The sequence below is a fragment of the Etheostoma spectabile genome, chromosome 13, assembly GCF_008692095.1.
Source record: "Etheostoma spectabile isolate EspeVRDwgs_2016 chromosome 13, UIUC_Espe_1.0, whole genome shotgun sequence".
In the NCBI taxonomy this organism is placed as follows: domain Eukaryota; kingdom Metazoa; phylum Chordata; class Actinopteri; order Perciformes; family Percidae; genus Etheostoma; species Etheostoma spectabile.
In genome coordinates this window covers 18,984,114-18,989,791 of record NC_045745.1, presented here as the reverse complement: position 1 = coordinate 18,989,791, position 5,678 = coordinate 18,984,114, and the positions used below count along the sequence as shown (strand labels likewise).

Here is a 5,678-nt window from a genome sequence, read left to right as displayed (position 1 = left end):
TATATATATATACAGTACATATATTTATATGTAGGAAGGGATTTCATGACATAGCATTATTGACAATGGATTACCAGAAATACATTGAAGGGACGGTCAACTATTTGTTTGTAAGGTGCAAAATCTGATACATTTACAGTATATGGTGACAGATTAGAAAGCACACTCTATTGTATTGTTCTTTGAGATCCTGTACTTATACATGTTCTTGTCTGCAGGCTACCTTGCATGGAGTGCAACATAAGAATAATGTTACAGTTCCTGTGTGTCAATAGTACTTTAAGTAATTGTCGGGAGGCAAAGCCACAACAGCCATGAAAAATGTCTCTGTATCGGTAATTTATAATACTAACCAGAATACTTGTTATATTAATTTTAATTTAACAACTGTAACTGTAACCATAAGAAGGTTAGATAACATATTTTGATTAATAGTGAAATGATAACTATTATAAGTTTTTTTCTATTAACCTACTGACCAAAAGTCAGCCTCTTTTTGTGCAATTTTAAGGTATTAAAAGGTGAATTTAGTTCACCTGGATGTCTGGATATCTATGGGATCAATTAGCAACAATGATCAAATGTTTACATTTAGTGTTTCTCACCAAAATGTATTATGTGTATCCTATAGGTCTAAAAAACCTGAACTTCCAAGTAAAAGGAATTATATGGCTGTGTTCAAAATCTTCCACTACATATTAAAATACTGTCTATATCATGTATGTACTGTGTGTAGTATGAGACTTTTAAATCGATTTATTTTGCAGGATGCTAGGCCGGGCTTAGCCAGATTTTGCTTTTGTTTGCATACTGCATACTACATGCTACATTTTGGCCAAATCAGTTACTGTTAGTATAGTAGGCAGTTTCGAATACAGCGTTTGCTAGCTTTCTCTCTTCTTCTTCCTTGCTTTTGTTGGCGCATTGTTTGCACCCCCACCCGTCAATCAGCTAAACAAGATAAAACCGGTGGCAGTTGTATTGCATCTCCCATGTGAGATACAAAGAAATCGGGTACCCGCGTTTGAAATCACTATTGCTAGGGGTCAAACACACCACTGGGTACTTTTAAACTAAGCCTCCATCTTTGGAGATGTTTGACCTTACAGCAGCTCCCATCCTCTGACTACCAGTAACCCAGCTACAGTATGACCTTGTGTGAATCTGAGTGATCATGAAAATGCAAAATTCCTCTAAAACTGAACCCTCCTGCTTTCAGTGTGTCGAATATCGTTTGATAACGTCACTGCACATGTGTTATAATGAATTACATCACTAAATGGTTACCGTAGTCAAAAGAGACAAACACTTAAGCAACTTGTGAGTGATTTTATGAATGAATGGGTGACATTCAGGTTTGCACCGCTGGTTGGTTGAAAAGAGGAGCAGAGGAAAATCTCAACGTACAGTATGATTCACCACAACAAAGTGTTAGGGAGGGGGTGGTGATGTCATTGGTGGTGGTGGGGGAGTCATCTGTGAGTCAGAGAGGAAAAAGAAGAGGTGGAGATGGAGGAGGAAGAGGATAAGGAAGAGAGGTGGGGGCGGGGGGGAGCACATGGGGAGGGTACCTGTTGTGTGTGACCCATGGTAACAGGCAATGCTGGCCTATGGATGACTCACCACTGCTTTACCAACCTCACACACAACACATAGGGATGCTCATGCCATTCGCCACGACACACATACATGTAAAATTACATCATAGCCTCTTTCGTGGCATTAGATCGTGTGTAGACTTCCACACATCATAAACGCATGTCGCGCACAGGACGCTCACATAAGCACATGCGTGTAGACACACACACTAATACGCACACACATAAGCCACATGAAGTGCAAGAGAGAGAAGGGGAGGGACAGGATGACTCACACATCAATGATAACACCCCTCCCCCTGTCCCAATCCCCTACACACACACACACACACACACACAAACACACACTCGGAAGAAGAAGGACATATCATTTGGATGCAACCCACATCCTCCCCACATCCTGGGGAACCTCCCATCTGAAACTCAGACTGACAGCAGGAGGCTCCGACTGACTGCAGTTTGTCTAAGGTGATGGGAATTCTCTGGCAGGATATTCTGACTTTAAAAAGGATAAAGTCCAAAAGTTTGCAATAGTATGTCTGTACTAGTCTCAAGGTTTCTACTCTTGTAAGCACTCATCTGTTAATGTCAATTTATTTTTCCGAAATCAATTTCAATATTCTGGATAATGTATCTATCTATAAATGAGGAGGTTAGTGGTGAAGATCATTTTTCTACTATAGCTAAGACCACATTTCCCAGAAACCCCCTCCTGTTAACAGAACGTATCTTTTCTTAATGCTAAGCGTGTTATTTATTTTTTTCTTACTAAGGAGAATAAACATGTTACAAGTGATTTTTCCACCAGCCTTTCACTATCACCATCTGCTGTTCTGAGAAAACTCTGACAGCTGTAGCTCCATTTGTACTGAACAGTGCCCTCTGGAACTCCTATTAGCACTACATGCTGGTGCTGCATACTATTGTGTACTATAGTAAACTGCATTGTTTCTCCTGCAGTTATGCTAACGCAGACATGTCTGTGCTTTGCTTTTTATTTGTTTCCTGTTCTGTGTTTGTGCCTGTGCTGTAAATCAATCTCTTTACCTGACTTGTTTGGTAAAGCTCCCCACACATCTAGAGTCACATAATCTGAAATGTTATTAATTGATTTTTAAAATGCAAATTGGTGTCTCTAATTGAATGTCTCCCATGTGTCCCATGTGTAGAACCATTATTGTGCTGTTAAAGGTGCTCTAAGCGATGTTGTGACATTACTTCTTGTTTTTCAAACAAAATGAGAATGGTTTGCCCCCCCCATGCTTCATGGTGCAGGTGGGCTCAGTTTGGTTTTGTTTGCCGCTTGTAGACCCTGGTCTGTCTACAGAGACCACGTTTTTTTACAGTGCGTTCAGGGGACAGGCAGCTCGTGGACAGTGAGGACATGTTTGCTGTATGTGGCAACAAATGTTGTAGCCTAAAAAACGCGTGACATTGCTTAGAGCACCTTCAAGCAACTTTAGTGGAAAACATTAAATATTAAGTAAGTGTAGCCTATTTCTCTCAAGCCTAATCAATAGTGGCAGTTGATGGAGGTGTAAAAGAAGGGTAACAAAGTGATCATCATATGATTCTTATTCGTAGTTCTTGCCAAAAGTCGTATCACTTTTCAACTATTGTAAACTCAGATACAGTTTGCACAAAAAGTCTATGTAAGACAAGCCAGAAAAGTAAAGCACATCTCTTTGGAAAGATGGCTCACTCCAAGGCTCTCTGTAAATCACAAAAGTCTTCTTATCTTTTGATAGCTAAAACATGCAAGTAGTGCAGGCACTTGGCTAGCGCACATAATTCCCATCAATTACGCCAAGAAATACTTCCATCTCAGTAAATCGAGGGCAGTTGACAAGACACAGACAGCTCTTGGCACAATGGAGTTATTTTATGAACGACATCTGGATAACGAGAACACCTGGACTGGGTGACCCTGTTAGAGCAGAGGAAGAGTGGCATTACAGAGGGATTCAAGTGGACTGAGGCTGAATCTGTGTAAGATGTGGATGATAAGGAATTTTGTTGTTTGTGTGCTCTGCCAGACTTTACAGCTGAAACACTGTCAGCGATTAAACCCATCTGCGCCTGGTAAAATGGAGCTCGTTTATCCCAGGTCATCTGGTGATGTGGTGGTTCAGTGGGCCGGTGTTCATGGCCTGGCTATTTAACCTTTGCCCTGTTTTTCTTTTTCTCTCTCCTGACTTAATAGGCTATTTATGCTAATTAAAAAATTATCTTAAAATACTCAAGCAATATGTTTTCTAACGTTGAGACAGTTTAAAGTTCACATTTTCAGCCTCAGAGCAACTGAACATCTGTTATTTCTGACCAACAGCTGTTTTTGTTTTCCCAAAGTTCACAGAGCAAAAGAAGAAATTACTTAAGGAAATCAGAAGTTGCAGTGGTGCAGCAGCTCAGAAGTAAACAACAGAAAAAAATAGTTTATAGGAAAGAGGGATTTGTTTAAAAAAATCTAAATTGAATCAAAATCAAAAACATTCAACTGTTCTCTTTCAGCATGCAGTCAAATTCAGTTTCCTGTCATCAAATTAAAACTTACAACACTAATACTCTAAAAAAAAGTATGGACCACATTCCGTGTGTTTACAATAAATATTCTCAGTAACAGCCCAGTATCCATCATAATGCTAAACACATCTTTGGACTGGATTTATGCAAGTGTAAAGATCTGGGTTACTTGACTTATATGTTCTGCGGTTGGGAATATTTAATCACATGCTGTGAAAATAATCATTTTAAGTGAATTGAGAGTGACATTTTCCCCTCTGTACCCAGTTACAGATATCATGAATGAAGCTAATGTCATGTCACCTGAGCACCACTAGAGGCCAATATCCAGCCATGATGATGTGACACTGTGTGACAGTAAATGTTTCCAGTGAAACCAAAGGCTGGTTCAGTTGGTGTGACAGGACTTCCAGGTGGGGTGACCTTCACTTCCTGTTCCAACTGCAAGGAAAAACACTGCTGACATGTATAATTAGCCACCACCAGTAAATCATCTAGACTCCTACACACACAATACACACACAACTCACATGTCCTCTGTGTTAAATTTAGTATGGCTAAAAGTATGTCTCATATTAGTAACTGAACATTGGGTGAGCTCACCTTCCGCTCTGTGGCTGAGGACTCCACCGTTCTTCAGCTTCCACACCAGCCAGGCGTGCACACTATTAAAATACTGGACATGGAAGATTGTATTTTTATTTAGGTCGAGTAAAGTCATCAGTGTGAAGTAGAGTTCAAATTAAACTTGATTGTCTTAAACAATGTATTATCCACTGACCGAATATGTTTCTGAAATGTCTCGATATATCTCTAATTTTGGAATTGGAGAAATAAATTATTTTAAAATAACCTGAGGGGCATTCCTTTGTCAATCTTGTGACTTCTTTTTTTAAAGTTTTGCTATAAAATTTTAACTTAAGTAGCCCAGAAAACAACAGGATGAAATTGCCATTTTGTAAATGTTTTAATAGATTTCAGCTGGGTCAGAAATAGCTCCTTCTTTTATTTAATATTAATAAACATAACTTTAAAGAGTCCTCTGATGTCAGTCTACTGTATGAGTGTTATGATTTCAAGTTGTTGTGGTGAGGCAGCTTAGAGGACGTGGCATCCTGCAACCGGAATAACTAAAAGGTTGTGACATTTATTTACTGGACGCTTAATGTCAGTTGATTAAAAAGCTCAACACATGAAAAGTACTTTTTTCAGTTTAATTTCAAACATTTTCCAATGCAGGTATTTCAAATTCTTCTAAAAAAATAATCATTCAGCTTAATGAGGGAAAACATTAAAAAAAGAATGACTCTTTAACTCATTAAGTCAAAAAAAACAATCTCTGCTCTGTATTAATATATTCCTTCCTATTCCAAATGACATCTGGTAATAGAAATTCTTTCCTCATTGGAAACCATTGGGGTGTTAGTCACTAAAGGTGTCTCATTGCACATCTGAATCCAGTGACAGACTATCAGCCTATTCCATCATTATCGCTGTGTCCTTGAGCAGGGCAGCCTGCCAAAGACGCTTTGCTTTTTTATATACTGTGTGTGTACA

At 39.0% G+C, this 5,678-nt stretch overlaps 1 long non-coding RNA gene across 1 annotated transcript in view; it reads left to right on the top strand.

Annotated features, from left to right (window-relative positions):
- Positions 1-192: 192 nt before the first annotated feature.
- The window catches only part of LOC116700388 (uncharacterized), a 7,910-nt gene continuing 2,424 nt past the window's right edge, over positions 193-5,678 (top strand). The window contains exons 1-2 of the long non-coding RNA XR_004334638.1: positions 193-204; positions 4,839-4,844. This is a non-coding gene — a long non-coding RNA (uncharacterized LOC116700388). The remainder of the gene's footprint in view (positions 205-4,838; positions 4,845-5,678) is intronic.